Source organism: Triturus cristatus, chromosome 3_2 (assembly GCF_964204655.1).
Source record: "Triturus cristatus chromosome 3_2, aTriCri1.1, whole genome shotgun sequence".
In the NCBI taxonomy this organism is placed as follows: domain Eukaryota; kingdom Metazoa; phylum Chordata; class Amphibia; order Caudata; family Salamandridae; genus Triturus; species Triturus cristatus.
Window position 1 is genome coordinate 18,580,043 of NC_140584.1, and position 25,562 is coordinate 18,605,604.

The window sequence follows — 25,562 nt, forward strand, 5'->3', positions numbered from 1 at the left end:
ACCATGCCTGAGTTTTGAAGTTACTCCAACCATGCATACCCTGGGGTCTGAGTCCGGCACAGGACACACATGGGTCACAATGTATCATCCAATACAGACATGGAGCACCATACTCACCCGTGATGGGCCCAACCAGCTGAGGGGGTGCCTGCACAACTGTGCCGACAGACCTATTTCGAAGAGCAACAGTCAGGCGCAGATGTCAGGGATCATGTGGAGTGTCCTGGGGTGGGAGTCTCAGGTATGTGTAGCCAGGTGGGAGAACTATGTCCTGCATGCTGGAGTCAGGTGGATGTGGAGAATGGTGGCCAGGCTAAGGTTGGATGCATGGAGATGGCACAATAGGGTCTTGGATGACAGTGCCACAAGGTTGTGTTGGGGTCGTGGTCGTGGGCTGCATCCTGAGTGTGGGCGTGGATTGTGAAGGTCATCCTGCAGCTGACAGTGATCCATTGCAGCTATCTCTGTTGGACGGTGATGTGGCTGGGTCGCCGGATGTCGAAGCAGAGCTGTGCAGATGCACCCTGGATGTAGACAAGTATCATGGGAGTTGTAACGTACTTCTCCATAGAGTGCAGGGTAGGATTAGACACGAATGTTGTAGTTGACCTGTGGGATGATCTGTCTTGCCTTGAGGTGGATCGAACTGTGGATCTTGTGCATTATGCAGAGTGTGCTGAAGCCTGAGGTACAGATGCTGGTGATCAAAATAGCACATGTGAGCAAGCAATCCATGACGCACACCAGCTCGTGTGCGTGGACACTGTGTGCCTGTGCAGGGCCCTTGCTGGTGCGACACAAGCAGTTGACCCAGCTGTAAGGGGACAATCCGCAGATGAACACCTCAGTTGTGTACAAGTCCAGCATCAGGTGGCCGATGTTCAGCCATCTGCCAATGGATACCATGCATTATTCAATATGAGAACTGGCAAGGACTGCGTCTTTGGGGAGGGTGAGGAGCACCTGGCTGTCAATGGGACACCAGATGATGATGAGATGCAGTGCGCATGTCATGGTGTAGAGGGGGATCCTGGACACATTGTAGACTGACACGCTGAGACATGATACCTGTGCCATGTGTCCCACAACTACACCATACTACATGCAGAGGCCTGGAGTACCACTCCCATGGCCTTGTTGGGGTACAGAGCCGGTGGGGACTCGGAGGGACATGACCTGGTTGGTGTGACAGGGCCTGGAAGGTGTGCCAGCGCTGTGTAGGCAGTTGGAGTTGCACACTCATCATGCAAAGGTGTTATGTGGACGACGAGTGCATGCCTGAGTGCATGCAACAGATGTATTGGATGGACATTGCTTGGTGGGTGGCCTCAACATCATGGTGTAGCGTGATGTGGCACATGCAAGGACATGAGGCACGTGCAATGTGCACGTAGCATGTCCAGCCTTTGCCACCACAACTGTGTCACACACAAGCAGATTACACCAAAATGAATGGGTGGAGGGAGGAAGGGGGGTGCGTCTTGGAGGCGTGTGTGTGAGGGCAAATATAGAAACTCTGTGTGCCCTTGCTGCAGGGCCTGCAGCAGCAGGCGCATGTCCTGAAAACCATGCCACAAGTTGCACACAAACACAAGCATGTTAGAAAGGACTACTGCAAAAGGTGTATGATAAGGAAGGAGTGTCTGGTTCAACATGGCACACACACAGACAATGGATGCACATGCAGCAAAGTGGCCGTTGTGGGGACTGAGATGCCAAAATACCCACACAGCCATGTACATCATGCACAATACATATCATAATCCCTGACAAACAGCTTGCATCTTGCTACTCTACACATAGACTCATATGCACAATCTGTGAAAACTATGCCAGACATGCCGCATGCACAGTGGCAAGAGACCTGCATTGACAGAGATGAGGCACCTTGGAGGCTGAGGGACACCTTTATTAGTCATGTTTGCCGGAAGGTAAATGCATCCATATCAACAGATGCACAGGTCATGTGGATGAAGATGCGGGACCTACACTGGCACCCCCCTTTGCACCACAGATGCAGGACATCCATAGAACTGGCACACAAGTGACGGGTTTGAGGCACACACCCCATGCTGCTCACGGAGAGGCTGCAATTCACCATTGAGCCTCTAATGGGGATGTCCCACACTATGTCAACCCGGTGCATCCCGTGTGTTTCCGAGGGCAGTGTTACACACATTGATGCCTTCATCACAATCCACAATCACATTACAGATGACTGTCACCAAGTGTGACTATCAATTCAGGTGAATCTAGCTCCATGTCATGTGCCCCATGGTGATTCTACATGTATGCAAAGTAACCAAACATGAACATGAGCAGTGCACACACATTCCAAACAAATACCACACCCAAAAAGCCGTGCTGCATCCCTTACCCTAAGGAGATTTTTCGACATGTCCGTGCATGTTACGCTGATTCAGCACACGTTGCTGTATTCATGAGGAATAGCAGGAGCACAACAATGCCACCAGCAGAAAGCATGCGCAAATACCTGGGGATGAGAGACACACAAGAAGTGAGCCAAAAGAAGCACATCCGCATGCATGGGCATGTACTCGACACGTATAAGGTTGTCAACATGCTAGGTGAAAATAGTGTCTCAGGAAAGACATTCTTTTATCACACCATCACTCGAGTGACACATCCAAACACACCTCTGATTCACTTGCCATACATGCAGATGGACCCACACATTGCAACACATGCCACACAAGGCTCAATGCGTGCACACTCAGACACTGCAACTCACCCTTAAGCAAAGAAGTTGCGTATGAGCCTACTCCGGATGTCCTCTTCCCCCTCCTCCTCGACATCACTTGCCTCGTCACCAAGCCCCTCATCCTCCATGGGTGGATGTTCCTGCTCATCCGGATCCAGGATGAGTGGCACAGCTTTCTCCACTGCCATGTTGTGCAGCATGCAGCACACGAGGAAGATTTTGCAGACCTTCACCGGTGCATATGGGAGTGCGCCGCCGGTCTTGTGGAGGCACCGGAGTCGGCTCTTCAGGAGGCCAAAAGTCCTCTCTATCACTCGCCTGGTCTGCCCATGGGCGTTGTTGTACCGGTGATCGGCAGCCGTTCTGGGGTTGCGGAGAGGCGTGATCAGCCATGGCATGTTGGGATGGCCAGAGTCCCCTACATGGAAACATCATGGACAGGTAGTGGGTCAGGAGAAGCAGTAAGACTGAAAGATGACGCTAAATTTAGGACTTACAGAGTATACCCACCAACAAGACATGCTCGTTCGTTGCGCAGCTGCAGCATCATTTCAGGCACCCTGCTACGCCTCATGATGTAGGCATCGTGTGCTGATCCTGGAAAACGAGCACAGACATGGGAAATCACCATATTAGCAAGACACACCACAAGGGCATTAATGGAGTGGTAATGTTTTCTGTTTCTATAGGCTACCTCCTGGTGCCTGTGGTGGTACCAAAGCCACATGTGTCCCATCAAGAGACCCAATGACATGGGGCATCCCTCCTAGGGCGTAGAAGTCACCCTTGACACCTGTCAACTGCTCAGGAGTTGGGAAATGAATAAACTCATCCAGGTGAACCAACATGGCCTCTAAAAAAATCATGCAGGACACGGCTATGGTCTGGGACATGCCACCAACATGAGCTATGGTATGTTGAAACGTACCCGTGGCAAAGAAATATAGGGCTGCCATCACCTTCATCATGGGTGTCAGTGCAGTAGGATACCTGTGTAGCGGTTGGAGGTGTGGTGCCAGCCTTGCTGTCAAGTTTGCAATCAACCGTTGGGTGAAGCGGTAGCGGCGTAAACATTCACGTTCCCTCAGGGCAGCCAAGTCTGGCATTGGTCGGGGGAGAGGCGGAGCCCTGCAGTAATTTGGAAGGGACAACGAAGAGTGAGTAGAGTACAACAACAATGTCAATGTACTGAGCACATGTTAAACAGCCAATACACATATGCTACATACAGAGTCAGGTCTGTGCAATATATCCTGGACACGTATGCCAGGCAGGTGACACTCCTACCAAGAGCCAGCTACAAACGTGGATTCTCAACCTCAACATTACATGGCATGAAACTAGCTGTGGGCCAGTGTAAGTGAACAGGCAGATGCATTACAGGAGTGACAGACATCCACATATGTGCAGAAGAAGGATGTTTTATCATACATACAGGTTGCGGAACACTAGAGGCACAGGTCACATGTCCCTGAAAAAAGGACAGACCACACACCTTGCCATGAAGGGGTACATGTCAAGACTGATCACACATACATTGATACTACGCAGATATGTCCTTGTCTCGCAAGTCCATGTTCGATGCATACATACACATGTTACGTCTGATTCCACATGTGTCCTGGTGTGCATAATAGTGTGCCATGCCCATCTACACACAGTCACATGTTGGATGCAGCAACTGCAGATGCATTTGACGGAACAACAACAGCAAGCTAATGGGGACACATGACACACACATGACATAGTCACATCGTGCAACGCCGGTAGTCACATGTCAGGTGTAATTATCCGTGTACCTGGCATCAGGGGACAGTTGTGGGTGTTGGTGACTGTGCCATGGCAGTGACGCATTGCTCAACAAGTCTGTACTACATGCACACATGTCAAAGGTGTGAAGGGGATGTGTGGCACATGGTGCACCATCACACATGACATGTGTACACAGCTCATCACACATCTATTGGGTTCAAACATGAGGAGATATGTGCCACATCACAGCCTGACACACCTAGGCCCGAGACATGTAGGACTGCACTGACAATGACTTGATGTCCAGCCTTGGCCAAGTATGACAGCTCAATTCCTTTCTGTGTGCCGCCTGTCACCAGTGTAAGGTGTGAAACGCACCGTACACACGCTCTGAGGGCGTGTGTAGGGTCCGTATCACTATGGTTGTGTCGCCGTAGGCGTGCGCCATGGTGATACGGTCCGTACATGCGTGTGTAGGGTCCGTATCACTATGGTTGTGTCGCCGTAGGCGTACGCCATGGTGATACGGTCCGTACACGCGTGTGTAGGGTCTGTATCACTTTGGCGTACGCCTACGGCGACACAACCATAGTGATACGGTCCGTACACGCATGTGTAGGGTCCGTATCACTATGGTTGTGTCGCCGTAGGCGTACGCCATGGTGATACGGTCCGTACACGCGGCTGTAGGGTCCGTATCACTATGGTTTTGCCGCCGTATGCGTACGCCATGGTGATACGGTCCGTACACGCGTGTGTAGGGTCCGTATCACTATGGCGTACGCCTACGGCGACACAACCATAGTGATACGGTCCGTACACGCGTGTGTAGGGTCCGTATCACTATGGTTGTGTCGCCGTAGGCGTACGCCATGGTGATACGGTCCGTACACGCGTGTGTAGGGTCCGTATCACTATGGTTGTGTCACCCCAACAATGGCGGTACGACCCGTACCCACGCTCTCAAGGCATGGGTATGGGCAGTACCGCCATTGTTGGGGTGCCGTAGGGGTACGGCCCGTACCCACGCCTTAAGAGCGTGGGTACGGGTCGTACCACGACCACCCCCTACGTCACCCCAACAATGGCGGTACGGCCCGTACCCATGCCTTGAGAGCGTGGGTACGGGTCGTACCATGCCCACCCCTATGGCACCCCAACAATGGTGGTACGTCCCGTACCCACGTCCCAAAGGCATGGGTACGGGTCGTACCACGCCCACCCCTACGTCACCCCAACAATGGCGGTACGGCCCATACCTATGCCTTGAGAGCGTGGGTATGGGTCGTACCACGCCCACCCCTATGCCACCCCTACAATGGCGGTATGGCTCGTACCCACATCCCAAAAGCATGGGTACGGGTCGTACCATGCCCACCCCTACGTCACCCCAACAATGGCGGTACGGCCCATACCCACGCCCCAAAGGCATGGGTACGGGCCGTACCGGCATTGTTGGGGTGACGTAGGGGGTGAGCGTGGTACGACCCGTACCCATGCTTTTGAGGCGTGGGTACGGTGCGTACCAGAATTGTTGTGTTGCCGGTTCGCGTCCATTCCGACTTCCGTTGTGGCGGACGCAGGCCTTGGTGGAGACGCCCCCGCCCCCCGAAGTGATCAGGCCCTGGGGGTCAGGTATGTACAGGGCATGTATGATTTGTAACTTGGGTGGGGGTTATGTTTCCTGCCCCTGCCCCCCCCCTTTGCCCCTGGGTGTTGTTCTGACCTTCTGCGGCATCTGCGTCGGTTCCTGTACACCAGGTGGACAGCTATGAGGGCCGGGATGACACGTAGGTTGGGGTTCATGGCTGTCCGTCGCGTACAGGTGCTCCTTCTGCGCGTCGTCCTGATTTCCCGGCACTTTTTGGCTGCCGTAAAATATTATCCGTGCGGAGTGACGTGGGGACGGATCGTACTTGCTGGTTCGTGTAACGTGTCCCAGATCGGAATTGTGGCTATGTGTGTTGTCGGTCGGTGTTTATTGCGATTCGTACGGCAATGGTGTTTCCGTACGAATCGTACTTGCATGTTTGTAAGGTATATTTCCCGGGTACGAGTCGGACGGAGAAAACGCTCCGTCCGACGATTCGTACCCGGGTTTTACAGGATCGGAATCGGCCCCTTAGTGTTGTAATTCTGTTTTTATGTTTTTTTAAGCATAGTTTAAAAAAAAATGCTATTTTATGTAAAAATCCTTCTCTCATTTTCATTCTGATAACGCTTGATCCATTAGCAGAACCAGGTGCCTGAGAGGATCATTAATGGGAGAGGTGGGGCTGACACCCTGCACTCTACGAATAATCTCTGAGCTTGGCTCATTACTACAGCTGGTGCCAGCGCACAAGCAAGTTCCTGTAATGGACAGTGGCACGCTTCACACTTTGAGACTGCTTCAGCCACCGGTACTTCTAAAGCAGATGTGCTGCACATGAGTTTGTTTATTCTTCTTAAAAATGCAGGGTAAAGGCATTATAAATGTGTTGCTTTACTTGACCCTACCCGCAGCCTGTTTTTTCAACCCTGTGCCTTCTCTTTGATCTCTGTTTCTTAACAACCCCTGCTAAGCACCCCCACCCAATTGACAAAGCCAATAGGTCTCCCATTGGCGAGACCTATTGGCAATGCTCTTTGAGAAGCAAGTTCCCCACCGGTGTCGGACTGGCCTATAGGGCAATTTTGGAATGGCAATTAGGTCTGGTCACTGTGTAGGCCGGTTTCTGTTTGTTTGTGGGCCTGTTTTACAATCTGGTGGGCTGTTTTTTACTGCTGATTTCCTTGATATTACCACAAACATTGCCTGAAAAAATCACAGATGCCTGTGGTCTCCCATGCCTTGAAAACCACCTGTAGTGGCTGCTTTAACGAGGTCTCAGGTGACACTAAGGAATATCTGTTTCTTATTTTTAAATTTTTTTTTTATTAGGTGCATGATAACAATGATACAGATTTAGACTTCAATTTTCCAATCGCCTTGCACACAACTTATAAATTCAAAAAGGAAATCAACATACATGTAATGTTATCACCGTAGGTCGGTTGCGTATATCTTTAAATAAGTTACTTATCGTAGGTGAAAATTAATATTAACATTTAATCAGTAATTGTTCATCATGCACACATTTCTGAATGTTTTTAGCCTCCTCCCAGCCCACCCACCCCCGGGGGTTGGCAATACTTTTATAAGTTTTTAACCACAAAGGCAATTAAACAAGAAAGAAAGAAAAAAGAGAGAAAAGAAGAAAAAAGTAAAGAGTTGAATTGTTTGGGTTATTTCTCAAGCCATTTAGTCAGAGGTTCCCAGATCTTTAGTCCTTTCTTACAGGACCGTATGTCTCTTTTCCCATAGATGGCTTTTTCAAAATTGTAATTTGCCACCAGTCGTGTTAGCCATTGGTGGTACCCTGGAGGAAATGGGTCCAACCATGCTGGGGCAAGGCAAAGGCGGTAAATTGCCATGGCTATAAAGATCAAATACTCTCCATGTTTGCCTTGCGTCTCCTGATCTACCCCAAGACAGATCAGAGAAGAAGAAAGAAGAACATCCCTCCCTAGTACTTCTTTAAAAAAGTTTGTGATCTCAAGTTTAAGGTTACTTAATACGTCACAAGAAGCAAACATGTGGTTAGGATCAGCCTGGTATAAGGAGCATCGTGGACAAAAAGTCCCTCTCCCCGTCCCCCATTTTGCAATCTTTTTGGGAGTATAGTACAGCGAAAAGCAGGATTTGTAATACTGGGCTTGAAGCCGTGCCGGGATTAGCAGATTTTGTGCTAGCTCGCATGAGTGAAAAAATAACTCTTCTGAGATATCGATTCCCCCTACCCACTTCTTAGCTCGCGTTATTAAATCATCCGGCAATAATACGTTAAGAGAGTTATACACGTTTCCGATAGATGGATGATTCAATCTTAGATTATCAATAATGGAATTGTTAATAAATCCTGCTGGACCGCCACACTTTCTCGTTAAAATCACGTACTTGTAGGTATTTATAAAAATCTTTCCAATCTAGTTTATATCTTTCTCTAAGACTCTCAAAAGAGGCGATATCTGAGAGAGAGTATAAATCCCCCAATTTTAGCCGCCCTTTATTTTGCCACTTTTTGAGTAATGGGTCTTTAAAAAAGTCGAGCAGGTTTGGATTGTTGTACAATGACGTGTAGTAGTTCAAACGACCCAGACCTAGCATTTTACGAACTGATTTTCATACACCAGCGTCCTAAAGCGCACCTTTTTGTAGTGGGAATCGTTTAAAAACCGCCAGATCCATCCCCACGCATCTTTACCCATTATGAGCTTTATCTGCGTGGGTATATCTTCTAGCACATTATCTGTAGTTTTATCAGTTAAGAGGGTGAGGTTGTATAGAAGAGCCCAATAATAAAGTCTTATATTTGGGAGAGCGAGCCCCCCTTTCTCTTTTGGTAGAGAGAGAAATTTGTAAGCTCTTCTGGGTTTCTTATAGGCCCATATAAATCGTGAACAGGTCTTCGATCTTTTTTGGACACATATTGCTGAATTCTAGTGGAATAGCTCTTATAAAGTATAAAAATCGAGGGAAAAAAAGCATTTTAATTAAATTACATCTCCCTATTATTGAAAGATGTAATTTGTGTAGTCGAATTAATTTGGGTATTAATAATCAAGGCATTAAAATTGCATTCAACTATCTTCTCTACAATTGCCATTACTTCCACTCCAAGATACCGAGCTTTTTCAACCTGTCTTGTGTCTTGGCCCATGTCGACATTTTTGCAGATTATCTGGGTTTTGGATCTATTAAGGGAGTATCCAGACAGACTTCCAAACCTTGCCGCCTCTAACTCAACCTCGGCCATAGACATTTCTGGATTAGCAGTCACCAAGGCATTGTCGTCGGCATAGGCCAGGACTTTCGTCTCCCATCCATGCGATAGAATGGGACTGATTTTCTGTTTTCTTTCCTGCAAGCGTAAGAAGGGGTCTATATACAGTGCGAACAGGAGAGGTGACCTTGGACATCCCCGGCGGGTTCCTCTAGCTATTTTAAAGGTTTCGGTTAATGCTCCATTTAATAATAATCTTGCGGTGGGTTGATAGTACAGCATCTTAAATGCTTGTATATATCCCTGACCTATCCCGACCCTTGACAGGGTCTCCCATAGAAAAGGCCAGGAGACCCTGTCAAAGGCCTTCTCGGCGTCAAGAAGGATAAGTGCCATTGGGTCTCCTGATATGTGCGCTGCATCGAGGAGAGCGATAGTTCTCCTTATATGATCCACTGTACCTCGTCCCGGTATGAATCAGTGCTGTCTCTGGGATATGACTTTATGTATTACCCCTGCTAATCGAACCGCCAGAATTTTAAAATGCATTTTGCTGTCCGCATTTATCAGGGTAATAGGGCGGTAAGAGGCAGGATCAAGTGTTGATTTATGTTTTTTCAGAAATGCAATGATTTTAGCCTGCGACCTCGACTCGGGTGGTTTTCCCCCCCTAAATACATGAACGAATAACTGGAGCATGATCTCTTTTAATTCCGTGGAAAAGCTTTTATAGAATTCACCCGGAATATTATCTAGCCCAGTGGCTTTTATGTTGGGAAGGCAGTTAATGCAGAGCAGTGTGTCAATCCATTGGGGGGGCTCATCTAGTAAGGCCTGATCGTCATGTGATAACTGCACCAGTGGGATTTGGTTTAGATAGTTAGTGATGTCATCTAAATGGGCCATAGTTGTCTCGTGATATAAATTTTGATAATAGGCAAGAAACTCCTTACGAATACCCTCTACATCTGACGCTACTTCTTACGCAGAGTTTTTGACAGCTTTATTAATATTTCTGGTGGCTTTTTGTCTTGCCCTGACAGCAAGGTGGTGTCCAACCTGCTCGCTGCATTCATATGCCTCCCTCTTCCAGGATGCTAATCTATCCACCGCTCTCGCTGCAATTACCCCCATAACGGCTGATTTTGCTGAAATTATTCTTGCTTGCACATCTGTTGAATCCTCCCCATCCCTAAGAGCAATAATTAATTTTTCTTCTGCCTCGCCAGCCGAAATTGCAGTTCATCCAATACTTGGCGTTTTCCTCTATTCAAAGTGATTGAAAAACTAAGTGTCTCTCCTCTAATTGCCGCCTTTAGTGCATCCCAAACTACCTCAATCCTGGTGCTACCTAAGTTGTCCTTAATGAGTTGTGGAATCCAATGTTACATGTGCTTGGAGTATTCCTCATTAAGGAGAAGGGATCGCTCAAAAGTCCAATTAGCACAATCTCTATTAACTGCTTTTACCCCCCTGATTTCCACCACTAGAGGATTATGGTCTGCAATGATACGTGGAGTCTTCTCTATTGAGGACTCAAGAAGAATAGTCTGGGATGCAAAGACGTAGTCTAATCTGACCAGTTTGTCATGCGGGAAAGAGAAGAAGGTATGGCCGGCGTCGGTAGGGTGTTGTGAGTGCAAGATATCGGTTAGTGCTTGTTCCCTGCATAAGGCCTTAAGGGCTTTAAAAACGTTTGTTTTTCGTCCCTTGTATGTCCAATTATTATCCTGAGCTATGCTCTTGTCTGCCGGCAGGTTGATATTCAAATCACCACATATGACTAAAGGTAGCGGCCATCCGGACAAGTCATTGTTCAAAAAATCAAAGATTGCTGGATCATCTGTGGTGCTGCCGTATACGGTGCATATTGTGAGTGAATCCCTGTTTTCCCTGCGTCATACTGTAATAACCCACCTTGCATTTGAGTCAGCTGATGTGCGTGTGAATTGAAGAGAGTGTTTCGCAGATAGAATTGCCACCCCACGTATCCTAGCATTTTGAGTAGTGGCCCCTACCACCGTAAAACCAAGTGAGTCAAACAGGTGTATTTGTGTTCTCTCTATATGTGTCTCCTGCAAACATAGGATATCAGCTTTAAGAAGACGTAGTGCTACAGCCGTGTTGCGTTGTTTCTTACGTCATTAAGGCCACGCACATTGATTGTTGCTTTGCGTAGTTTACTCATTAAGTGTAGCTAAGTTTCCCAGAGTTTCCCCAAACAATATCTCATAAATTTAAAAAAACAGAGGAAAAAGGCAAGCTTTGCAGGAAAAATGAAAACAAAAACTTAATATTTTCGGGATAACCCACTCGGTGCCAGCCCCAACCCCTTCCCCTGCCCTGTCCTACCCCCCATGAACCCCATCCGCCACCCTCCACCACCCACTGAGACTACCTGGTTCAACATGAGGACATCTGGGCAGTCAGGGTCCCATACCCTACCCCCCCGATCCGACCCCGTGCAGATAGTCGATCCAAAAAAATAAAAAGAGAAAAGGAAAGGAAAAGGAAAATAAAACCATTCACCTCACAAATGCCCGCTATTTTATACGTTATAGCGCAAATTTTTAACTGATTTAATCTCTATCTCTGTCCCTGCGTCCATCGGCATCTGTTACAGGTCCTTAAGATACAAGGAGAATGGATTGTTTAGTTCTTGGTTCTATCTCTTCTGGATTCTGTAACCTCCCTGAGATATGCCTGTGCTTGGGTTTCCGAAGTAAAGCTACGCGTAGCCTCATTACCATCGCACCAATTTGCTGGAAAGAGGGGAAGAGTTGTCGCATCCTCCATCTTCGCTCAACTGTTGCATGGGCAAAATCAGGTCTGCTAAAGAAGGTAACACCACTAAACCCCCTCTTACTGGTGGGTAGTGCTAGATCAAAAATTAACTGGCGTAGAAGAAAGTTACCAAAGCATACTAGCATTGCACGGGGATATTGCGCCGATGTCTGGGGGCGTTTGGAGGGAGTTAATGGGAAGCGATGCGCGTGTTGTATTTCTCTATCCCAATCCCTGGATTGAAGTTCTGGAAATGCGCCTTTAAAAAGTGTGATCATATAAGCTCTTGAATCGCTCCCTTCCGCTCCTTCTGGAATCCCCAGAAATCGAAGGTTGTTGCGCCTCGATGTATTCTCCTGGTCCTCGATCTTCAGCATTAAGTCCTTTATAATACCATCATGCTCATTCCCCTGCGCTTGGAGGGAGGTGACGTCCTTCTCCAGATTTTCTGTGCCACTTCTACAGAAGACATTCTGTCAGAGATCTCCGCACAGGTATGGCCCACTATCCGGATCGCACCCTGTAGTTTCTGAGTGGCCTGTCGGTCTTTCCGGTTGTCCATCTTGACCTCCTCTTGAAAACTTTTAATTGAGTTCAAGAAATCGGCTAAGGAAGGTTCCTCTTTATTTCGTGGGGCTCTCGAGTTCCCGCTTCTCCAATCTTCCGCGGTTGTGAGGTTGCCACCTGAGCAGACTGTTTGATCTGAGGGAGTCGCAAATTGAGGGTATGAGCAGTCCCATCTGAGTTCGATGTTACTCCCTTGGTCTGTGGTCTCCCCGCTCATGTGTCTGCTTTGTCTTTTCTGCTTTGTCTTGTTCTTTTCCAGCTTTTTTTAAAAGCGATATCTTTCCAAGAATCCGCTGAGCTCCTCGAGTCTGTACTTCCCCAGTCTTGTTTCTTACCATCGCTAGATGTTGAAATACTGGTCTCATACCTCTCTGACTCATCAGTAACAGAGGAGGGTTTTTCAATGCCATTGTGGTCTTCCAATCGTTGTATGACAGTGCACGTTGAATTAGCAGGAGCTTCCTGTGAGGTAGCTTCAGTGATTGCGGTGATTTCAGTACTTATGCAATTTGGGAGCCCCGCTTTAGCCCCAAGCTCTATCCCAAGTGCTCTTCCATCCTGATTTTGAGGGCTGGCCAGTGGAGCATTAGGAAAGTCATTCTGCACCTGCTCACTTTTAACACACACATCAAGTTCTAAAGTAGGGGTTGCTCCTGTATTTTCCACCAGAGATAAAGTTGATTGGACTGGTACTACAGTTTTTGCCAATGCTGATTCCTGCGAGATCTCCTGTGAGGTCCCTTCGAATACTGCAGAGGTGGTTAGGTTAGTCTGTCCGCTGGGTAAACCTGCCATAATTTGTTTGTTGTGCGCTTTTTCCCCCACCGCAGGGCCAAAGATATTGGATATCAATGGCTGCGACTCAGTTATCTGAGCATTAGCATTAGTTGTGAGCTTAATGGTTTTTTTGGTGAGTAACCTCTTTGCCTGCTTAGCCATCCGTTCCGCCTTATCACTGGAGTTCAAATTATCGGTGCATTCCTTACCTTCCTTACTTTTTAGCCCCCGTGTTTCTGGGCGCCTTGGTAAGGGTTCTAATTGGTTTGGCTGCACCATATCACTCATTCCTGATGCAAGTAAGTTCCTGTCTTTAACCTTAATGACTCTCCTATCACCTTGCCCGTCATCCTTACTCACTTTTCTCTGGAAGCTGAAGAATCCAGGAAACAATGTATCCTTTGATTTCGATTTCTCCTTTGATGGAGCCCGCAGCCGCTGCTGCCGTTGCCTCTGATCTCAGTAGCTTGCAGAGCCGCGTGGAATTTGCTGGCCGTCGACTGAGCTGCGTTGATCTGTCGCGTAACTGCGGGCCGCAGGGCGGTGTGGATCGATGATGTGGGAGATGTAGGAGATACCAGGGCAGCGCGGCTCGCTGTTCGTGATGCAGAGTCTAGATGTCTCTTCGCTCCTCGCCGCTCCTCCGGATCTCTGACCCATATGAGTATAACACAGGCAGAGATGTGGAGCCGACCCATGCGGTAAGATTGCTCCGGTTCGGCCAGACGATGAGTAGCGTTTTAAGTGAGGTTTCTTCCCATTAAAGAGGTCTTATTTCTTGCTAGGGATCGGATCGGTGGAGAAGCATTGGGTAGCTGCTACTCAGATGCCATCTTGTCTCTGTATGTAACAATATCCCAGGAATATCTATTTCTATTGTCTGAAACAGTGTTACAGCTCCTAGGAGCCCCCACTGTTGTTGCTAAATGCTGTGATTACAGGTTTCTTACAAGATAGAGCTAAAGAGATGTGGCTGGTCTCTTTCTGTGTGGAAGATGGTGAGAGGGGCTAGGAACAAAGGATGTCACTGTGTACAGTGTAACATGAATGTGTTTCAGGTAGTAGCCTGCCTACCGAATGTAGACAGCATGAAAGCAAGTGCTCCATACATCCGGGAACAGTGCAGCACAGTACTTGCTTAGGCTACCAAACCCATGTGGGTGAGTAATGGTAGTCCTGAAAGTCCCAATCAGACATGGTTGTAAGATCATAGAATCAAAGACAATGCTTAACAGAGGTGGAGCAAAAATGTTGACACTGTTCATGACTATGAGATTCTCGCCAAGGAATCTGCACTACATAAATACACTAAATAAAATAAATGATAAACCTGAAAGAAATGGTTATCTGCCTTTTTTCCATTCACATATTACAGTTGCAGTAGAGCCATTGGTTTAACACATGTTTTGACCATGAATCTAACCTATATTTCGAGCACAAAATTTGGTAATTCACCTTAAATGGTGAAAATCTTTGGATATTGGGATGTTGGGTCACGTTCATGAACAGTGTAACAAAGCATTTCACCATAGGGAAATTATTGTGTGATCTTTTTAACTCAATTTATATTTTTTGTTATTGGCTAAGACTTTTTCCAACTTTTATTTAGTTTCTGTTTTGGGTAGGTTTTTCCTCACCCATATCATCATCTATATTAAAGGCAATAAAGTGGGGAAAGTGCGGTATTTACTCAATATTATTCAAGTGGGAGGGTTCTCTTAGGTAGTTTTTGACTGGGGTGGAGTCAGCTGCCTGAGTTGAAGCCAAAGGCCCCACTTCACTGTCATCAAAAACTATTAGGAGTGCCCTTCTCCTTGAATAATATTGCTATTGTAAATTAGACCTTTAACATTTTGGGGTGACATTCTAAAACTTGTTTGTTAGGTGGTGTGCTTTCCATAGTATTTATTGGAAAATTACAAAACCTGTTGCATTTTTTAGCAACAATGCTACACATTTGTGTTCTGTTGAAATGCATTTTTATCAATGTCTTGGTTCAGGGAGCATGGTTTCAACGCCGATCAAAGATGGTGGGGCCGGGCTGAGCTCCAATTGACCGGGGAGCTTTTCCTTAGCCGGAGACCACTCCTGCGCTTGCTGAGGGAAGAGACATTACAGCATCTCTCCCTCATGATTTTGTGAGTCAAAGGAGTTTCATATAACTTGTGTTTTTCTGGCCATGACGGCACCAGGGGATTTTTCCTCAAATACAAGGTCGCGCCCACCATTTTGACTGGAGAGCGCTTTCTTTCATGAGGTGGCTAACATATACCACACTCCTGCTCTACAGGCAACTTGGCTAATATGTTTCAAACTTCATGGCGCTCATATTTTTGACATTTACCTTTTCATAAAAAGATATTCTTCTCTTCATGTCCCATGAGCCTTTTTACCTCAGCAACTTGTCTCTGTGTATTATTTTCCTGCAGTGCATAACTGATATCTTAATGGTTCCTACCATATAGACTTTAAGCACCTTTTTTTTATTTTTGAACTTTCATTCTTACTATTTGAGAGAAAGGCAGTTCGTATTTTCCTCTGTGCTCTAGTGTTTAGAGCTTGTGGTTTTCTGCTCTTTATTGTGTGACTGAAATGCCCTGCATCATTGGAGAGTCTACAATTGCTATAAAATGTCTGCGGTGCTTTACATATTCTCGTTTTCTCTTTTATGTGGAGATCAATCAATCTTAAGATCTCTGTTTTCTCCAAATATACTAAACACTCAGATTCAGACTCTCTTTAAAACAACCTGAATGACATCTCTTCCCACACATCTGAATCTCTACCACGTGCCACTCCAAAAGCACTGTTCTCAAGTAAGATGCCTGTGGGTTCCACTAAACGACAAAAGAAAGATTCCCCCATCTCCAGTGCAATTCTCATCTGCTTCTATGGATACGATTCTTGAGGAAATTCATGCATTAAAACCCTTCATGGAGGAAACTAATAAGACATTATAGCACCTGGATGACCAATGGTCTTCTTTGGAATCATGAGTTCTCATTGTGGAACAAAAAACGGAATCTTTTCAGTCTATATGCTCACGTATTTCTTTCCTAGAGTCAGAAATAACTCTTCTAAAAAACACAATGAGGACCTTGAGTATCTAAATCGCAAAAATAATCCCTGCATATATGGACTTCCTGAAAACAGAGATTGATCAAACTTTTTTGCCTAAGCTGCCTGATATATCTACTACAGCCTCACTCAACTTACAATTGGCTCACAGACTTGGTCCCAGAGTTTGAACAAGACCATGTGGTGTCATCCAGTTCTTCTTGCAATATACTGACCTGCAACAAGTCATGTCAGCTGTCCAATCCAAAAAAACAAATCTTTTGGGCTAGTCATCACCTGTTCTTTTCTCAGGATGTAGCCAAGGCCACTGCAGAGCGCCGTAAACAATTTCTTGATCTACATCCTCAACTAAGAGCTATAAATGCCAGATATGGCTTAATACACCCATGCCTATTTAAAGGAACTTGCAAGGAAAAGACTACCACATATGAGGGACCAACTGCGCTACAGAAATTTCTTCATTAACCTGGAGCAGACGTCATGGATACTTCAAAGTCTACTTGATTTTAATTTTGTTCTTTTCTGCCAGCTTTCCTTTCTGTATAATTCACTGAATGTCTTTCATTTTTGTTGAATCATTATATTGCTTTTTCTCTTCTGTCTTTTAAACTTTTATACATATTGTCTCTCTTTTTATAACACAGGCACACTTTCTGGCTTCCTGTTTCCCATATGGTCTCCGCTGTATGTTGAGGTCCTCATTCAATTCAAGGCTGCCCTGACGTTCAGTGGAGTTTAAGCGCTGTTGTGGTCTTCTGGTGTCGCCACCCCCTTTCGTCTTTGTGTTCTGTGCATATGTTCTTCAGTCATCATATGTATGACGTGTACTGTCTCTCTTTTTCTTGTGCTATTTACCCTTCCCTGGTGCTTCCTTATATGGTTCTTTTCTACCATATTATACTTTCTATGATCTATTCTGTCATTCCTCTTTCGTTTCTTTTCTTTTCTTCATCAAACAAAAGTTCTATTCCTATTCCTTTTCATATTTCGCTGCTGTAGGCAAATTGATCATGTTATTGTTTTTAATATTGCATTCCGGGTTACTACTTCGAATGTTAAAGCGTTAAGTAACCCTATTAAAAGGCAATGGGTAACCCTATTAAAAGGCAATGGGTGTTATCTCATTTAGCTAAATTGAAAACTGATATTGCATTGCTTCAGGAATCACATCTTTCTGAACCTCAGACTTCCAAGCTGAAGAGATGTTGGGTAGGTAATGTGTTCACTTCTCCTGTTTTAGGGAAGAAACAGGGGGTTCTGATTCTTTGCCATAAATTAATGCATGTTACAGTTGTTCATCAGGAATCTGACTCTGAAGGTCGTTGGATTATTGTTAAACTTCTTGTATACCTTTAACTATTTTTAATGTGTATAGTCCAGTCTATTTTGATAAGCTTTTTGGGACAAAAAAATCTGATAAACTGCTTTTATGTGAAGATGATTGCATTATATTTGGTGGTGACTGTAATCAAATTCATGATCCCATACTGGACAGGCATTCGACAGCTAAGTTTGTTCATACTAAAATACGCTCACAATTTACATCCACAGTCAGGCGTAAATTGTTAATTGATATTTGGCGAATCTGCCACCCAGATCTCCAAGAGTATACATTTTATTCAGCCCCACTTCACTCACAATCCCGTATTGACTACCTTTTTCCAAGTAAGTCTTTAGCCCAGCATGTTCTTCAGCCTGAAATAGGATACATTTTAATATCAGCTTACGCGCCAGTTTATGTTGATCTTGATCTTATACCCTTTTCATCACACATCGGTAGATGGCATTTTAGTAATTCCTTACTCTTAGACCCTAAATTTACTGAATAATTTAGACTAATATGTACCCAGTTAAACATTGGACCCCTCTGGTACTCCAGCTTACCTCCCTTACTTACGCTTTCTCTATGAGAGCGTGTAATGGTCGCTTTAGCGGAGATATACCGGGCCAGCCAACATATAGGGGAATGGGTCATGAATCTGTGATTGATTTTGTTCTGGTCAGTCTAGATCTATGGCCCAATGTGCTGGACTTTAAGATAACTAGACGAACTGAAAGTGACCATGATCCCTTGTCAGTTGTTCTAAATTTCCATCTATTGAACATGGGGCAAGCTATGGTCACTCCTCCAGCAGGTAACCTAAGAGTTATACAAGGGGGGAAGAGGATTCGCTGGCAAACTATAAAACAGTCTGACACGGCAATAGCCAGCTTGTACCTAAAAATACTCCCTTTACTTGATATGGTGTTTAAAGAAGATGTTAACAATATTGCAGCTGATGGAACCTTGGATTTGGTTAAAACCCATAAGGACCTCGTAGAAATACTGCGTGGCTCTTTTTACACCACAGGTACAGTTAATGCAAAGAAGCCGGGTAACAAAAATTCCTGGTTTACAAAGGACTGCAGGCTAGCTAAACAGGATATATTACAGGCCATCAGGGGGGGCAATCCTTCATTTATTCGGGAAGCTAGGCGGGCATATAGAAAGTTAATTCTTATTGCTAAGACCGAGTGGGAAGAGGAAAGATGGGTTGCTATGAGATTAGCTCTCGTGGCAAAAGATCTAAGATCATTCTGGAACCTTGTCCACTTTGGGAAACCGGAGGGCAACTCCCTGATTGACCCAAACGTCTCCGAAGACGCTTGGGCTTCTCACTTTGAAAATTTGTATTCGATTAATACAATCAGGACTGTTGATCCCCCTGCTACTTTATTGGCCATGGATCCTTCCTGGCTTGTTCCCCCCTGGACCCTATCAGAAGTGGATCTGGCTTTGGATCAACTTCAAGCGAACAAGGCCCCAGGGTTAGATCGTATTCCCGGGGACCTTTATAAGGACGAACCGAAGATCTGGGCCCCTTACCTTCAAATCCTCTTCAACGCCATCTTACAAGGTTCACCGGTACCATCAACCTGGATGGGTGCGGAAATTATTCCCATCTTTAAAAAGGGATCTCCCCTTGATCCAGGTAACTACAGGCCTATAAGCCTAATAGATGTGAGCCAAAAAATCTATTCTAGGCTCATTCTGCAACGGCTGCAGAACTGGATAGAAGAGAAAAATATACTAACCCCACTCCAAGCGGGATTTAGGCCCAAAACGTCAACTATGGACCAATTATTTAGGCTCCAGATGCTTCATTGGAAACATGTCATATTGGATGGGGGTAGCCTATATATGACCTTCGTGGATTTGAAATCCGCATTTGATATGGTGGATCGTAACCAGTTATGGAACCTATTGCTAGCCATGGGGGCCCCGCCATACCTATGCTACCAATTGAAGATTCTCCACGATGGGACTTATGCTAGAGTCTGTTACGGAAAACATGGCAACTTGACTGGCCCCTTCCCCGTTGAAAAGGGAGTACGACAGGGCTGTGTTCTTGCCCCAACCCTGTTCTCTCTCTTTCTTAATGGGCTCATTGCCGATCTTTTGGACACCACTAATATAGACGCACCAAAATTGGCCTCTAGAAAATATCCTGCCCTTATGTTTGCTGATGACACCCTGCTGCTGTCAAAATCCCCAATGGGTATGCAGCGGGTGTTGGATCAGTTTACCAACTTCTGTAAAAAAAGGAACCTGGTGGTCAATATAGGTAAAACGAAGTATATGGCTTTTAATGTAAAACCCTCCAACTACCCGCATCCCAAAATGGAAGGTATCGCCCTGGACCGGGTCACTATATTCGAGTACCTAGGTCTGACCTTGAACGACAAAATGGGTTGGTCCCCACAAATGCGTAAGGCCAATCTAAAACTTAACCAGGCTGTGGGGGGCATCCTTAAAGTTTATAAGAAATGTCGTACAAAAATCATAAGTGCCCCCTTAGAAATTTACTGTGTGCAATCTCGATCCTCTACATTGTACGGGGCTGAACTTTGGGGCCATACCCGTGCAAATGATTTGGCTACCACCGAAAACAATTTTATGAGGAAACTCTTATCCCTTCCAACTAACACGCCGCTTATGCCATTGAGGTTGGATCTTAACATCCGCCCCATCTTAGAGGTCGTTGCCACTAGACCGGTGATGTACTGGAAAAGGCTCTGGAGTACACCAGAGCTGGCATGTTACAGAGACGAATTGAAAGTAATCCTGGGCTCACCTGGGGCCGACAAGATTCCTTGGCTCCAGTATGTTAGGCAGACATTAATCCATATTGGCCTTGCCCATCTCTGGGTCAACCCAGAGAATTCTACTCTAGGCATTTCCAAAAAAACTCTTGCCTTAACCTTTAAAGATTACTTTCTAATGAAAGCTTATAGCTCAGTCAGACCATCTAGTCTGACAGATGCTTTCCTAGATGTTAAATCTCATTACGCCTTTGTACCTGACCTTGATGCTATCCAACCCATTTTAGCAAAGAAGCTGTACTTACAGTTCAGATATGGAACCCTCCCTCTTTATTCTTTAACTGACCGATGGGTGGGTGGTTCCCAGCATATTTGTCCTGGTTGTTCATCTGAACTGGAAACTACGATCCATGTCGTGCTTTTCTGCCCTGCATATGTCGGTATCCGGAAAAAATGGATCATACAATTATGTTTAAACTTGGGCATTAGGAGTTATCTTGATTTTTTTAGGATCATGCGAAGCGATTTAAATCCAGTTGTTGTGGCTGCAGTTTCTAAGTTTCTGTTCGCGATGTGGTCAATTCGTAGGAAACTAATAAGCAACAACACTGATTGATCTATTGGTTCTAAAAGGGGTTTGCCTACCGATTAATTACCATGACATCCTGTTTTTTAGCATGGGCTATTGTATTAACTGGAATATGTATTCTAAATGAATTGTTTTATATTGTACTTTTATGATTTTAAACAATCGCAATAAAGTTTTTTTGGATTGGATTGGATTGGAATAATTTAGTTTCTTGCCTCTGAATTTTTACTATTTACACTACCCCAGACTCTTTTTTTTCGTAATGATCTCGGACTCCTTTAAGGCAGCTGGTAAGGGTTTTTATAATGAATTTTGTTTCACGAAAGAAAAAATCTATGGATGCCCAATCTACTTAACTACTTAACAAGATGAAACAATTAGAATATGCTTACTATCACTCCAATAATAAGCCCTCCTTAAAGAAGCCTATCAACGCCAAATTCTCTTTTAACAGATTAACTACGGATGCTGCTTCGTCTTATTTACAGTGGAGTAGCACTCGTTACTATGAAGGTAAAAATAAAATAGGAAAATTGTTGGCTAATTATTAAAAAATAAGATGAGACAGAACTAGTATATAATCCTTACAAAATCACGCTGCGAGTCCTCTTTTTTAAGACAATGATATTTTAATTGAATTTGTTTCTTTTTATAAAAATGTAAATTCTTCAGAAACACAACCAGCTCAATCAGATTAAACCAAGTATTTCTAATCCATTGATTCCCCTCTCTCCCTTCATATTGCTTTTGACTCATTGGGAGCTGATATTTCCTTAGCAGAAATTACTCGTGTGGTCTCCTGGGCCTGATGGCTTTACTGTTGAATTTTATGACCATTTTGCAAACCTTCTCCTTCCCAATCTTTAATTCTTTTATTACTAAAAGTACCTCTCAGGGCACTCTCCAAAAAGCCATTATATGTTTAATTCCAAAAGATAATAAAGACCTTTCGCTATGTAAGAATTATCGTCCCATCTCCTTAGTCCATACTGACTACAAAATCTTTGCCAAGACTTTGGTGTTACGTATTGACCCTGTCTAACCAGATATTATAGGCCTTGACAATCTGACTTTGTTAAGGAGCGACTAGCCTCTGATAATTCTCAAGTCTTTTTTAATGTCCTTTGTCTTCTTTGGATCATCCTATTGCTGCTATGGCTTTGGACGCAGAAAGAGCTTTTGATAGGATTGGTTGGGATTTTATGTTTCATGCACTAAGATGTATTGGTTTTCCACCAAAACTGATTGCTTTGATTTCCCTATTATTTTCAGGTCCTAGGGCATCAATTTTTGTTAATTGTAAAATGTTGGATTATTTCGCTTTGTTTAGAGGGCTACAGCAAGGGTGTCCTTTATCACCTCTTTTGTTTATCATTGCACTTGAACCCTTTTTAACCAAAATGCTCGTATTTCAGGTTTCCAGTTTGGTCCTCATCCGGATAAAAAGTCAGTTTATGCTGATGACATTTTCCTATACTGTACTAATCCTGAAACCTCTCTTCCTTCTTTCCTACAAGTTGCTACATTTTCCCAATTGTCAGGTCACCGGCTTCATGACAATAAATGTGAGGTTTTACCTTTAAATGTTTTATGTCATAAGCACCTTTTTGTCCACACAGGTTTTTCATGGCAACACCTCTAAACTAAAGTATGAGGGTCTGTGGTTTTCTCCAACAATCCCTGAAACATTAAAATTACATTTTGATTACATTATCAAAACATTAAATGATACTATTAAACGCTGGCATCTACTTTTGCTCTAAAGGAGGGGCCAAATATATTCTATCAAAATAATGCTCACCACCCTGATATTATGTATTATACCCATGATTCCTGTTGACATTCCTGGGTTTTATTTTAAGAAAATAGATACTCTTTTAACAAAATTTCTAGCCCCCTTGCATAGCTTTTTCCTCTTTAAAAAAGGATAAACCTATAGGAAGTCTTAGCTTTCCCGATTTCAAAACTTATCACTCTGCCTTTAACCCTGAAACAGGCTAGCCCTTGGCGCTCCTCTAAGCTCCCCTTGCATCCTCCATTATGGATACAGTTAGAGAAATTTCTTATTTTTCCCTTTGATTTCCAAGAAATTCTTGCTTTCACAACTGATATCTCATCAATACGTTCTCCAATTATTTCCCACTCTCGTAAACTCCTGGCTCCTCTTTTGCCATCTTCATACTCCTCAGTTACCTCCAACTACCAACAACCCATGTGGCATAATAAATTGCTGAGAATTAAGAACCGTACCATATGTTGGAAGACTTGGTGATCTAAGGGTTTGTGTTGGATATCTCAACTTCAAGCTGATGATCAACCCTTATCCTTAACTGATCTCCAAACTAAATGTTCCTTACCAGCTACCTTTGGTTCGCAATAGGACCTTTTACGTTTCTCCCTCAACCAATATCTTATCTCATTTTCAATCACTTTCGGTCCCCCCGCAAAGTACACTATACTTTCTCCATTATTAGATACTTCCCCTTCTGCACCTATGATCTACAAATCCTTCCAATTGCCATCAGATAGACTTAAATCGAAGACTGAATTGGCCTGGGAAAAAGACTTTCGGCAATTTTGGCCAACTAGTACAAAACCACACATGCTGCAAACACTATACAGACTCTCGATTTTGTTTACCAGAATTTGTTATTTTCTCCAGTGACTTTAGCATCTTTTTCATGAACTATGTCTTCTACCTGTTGGTCCTGTTCCTGCTCTACTGCTGATTTAAAACACATGTTATTTGAGGGCCCCCCTGTTCGTCAGTTTTGGCAGTTGGTTTGGATTCAAATTAAGAAGATTTTCAGAGTTAATGTTTCCTTTTATAATTAACATATTTTTAGGCACTTGTCACCCCAGTGGCCTCAATCACCACCAAATTTTAAGTTGTTGGATTTATTGTTCACTTTTGCTTTTCATTTAATAACCTCAAACTGGAAACAAGCTGACAGTTACTTTTAGGTGCTGGTGGAATGCTGTGTGTTTTCATCATAGATTAGACACCAATTTTATTTCTCCTATATCTCTGGCGATTAAGAGGGATCTCTTATGACTCCCATTAACTACGTACTTATCTCTCTCTGCCTCCTCTGCTGCTAAAATTATTACTGTATCAGATGAAGTACCGAAGCCAACCTAATTTAACCTTACTGCCATTTCTCTAGATTACTAGAGGATATTTATACCTGTATATTTATAACTGTTATTTAGTTTTTCTTATTATTATGCCTACAGTTTTTTTTACCATATTTTCAGCTCTTAACATTATGAAGCAATTGTATATTGTTCCCCCGCTCCATCCTTTTATTAGTTCATATTTTGTATTTTTCATCTGTGCATATCTTGATATTTATATCTTTCATATATATTAGCCTTCCCTATAATTTGTTTTTGTTAAATAGGACTTATTATATTCATTGTATTGCTGTTCTTTTTCTTGTTGAGTATACAGAAAGCGCGATAACATATTTTGGTTACAATGTAATTCATTTATTTGTTGTTTCATGATCATTTTAGGAACTGTGGTAAGTTCCTAGGTGATTTCACACTGTGAAAAATGCTAATCGTCTGCTGTGATTTGTTGAAACAACATTGAGTAATCTTTTTTCTCTCTTGTGATTTTCTCTTGGAAACTATAGTTGAAGGTCTAGGAGCTAAAATGACACATTTTCTGGAAACAAATATCTTTCTCACTCACTAAGGGAATTAAGTGTGACATATGAGTAAATAGGAACATAGAGCAGTAGCAGCAGAGTGTCAGTTGATTCCCTAATGTTCTACTTGCAGCTTCACTACTGTGCTCTAATGAGAGGGAGAGGTTGTGGTCTCACGGCTAGAGCTGCTGACTTTGGAGCTGGGGAATCAGGTTCGAACTTAGGCGTTTGCTCAACATCCTGTGATTCTGGGCAAATCACTTAATCTCCCGGTGCCTACCAAAAAATGAATGTGTCCTTGTGTAAGATAACTGGTGCTCATTTAAAGTTCTCCAATACCTTTGGATCCAGTTCACACTATGTATATCTGCAAAAAAAAAAAAAAATGAGCAACTAGAGTATTAACATTTTATATTCATGACACACTGACCCCACGTTCCGAAGTAGCAGGCTGAAGTAAATGAGCTTTGAGTGGTAAATATAGACATGAAACCAGCTGCAAGGGTAACTAATGGTTTCAGTCTTTTATGTAATACTCTATATTAAAAGGGCTAAAACAGATAATGAGAGTTAACCAGCAGGCCGGTCTACAGACCTAGCTGCCCTTGGGCCTTAGTAACGCTGCCCATGGAAACCTCAACCCCACCAGAGGCATTGAACAAGCGCCTTCTTGTAAAATGATCACCCCACGAGCCTTGTCAGGAGAAGGCCCAAGAGGCCAACAGTATGACGATCGTGTATGAAGTTCT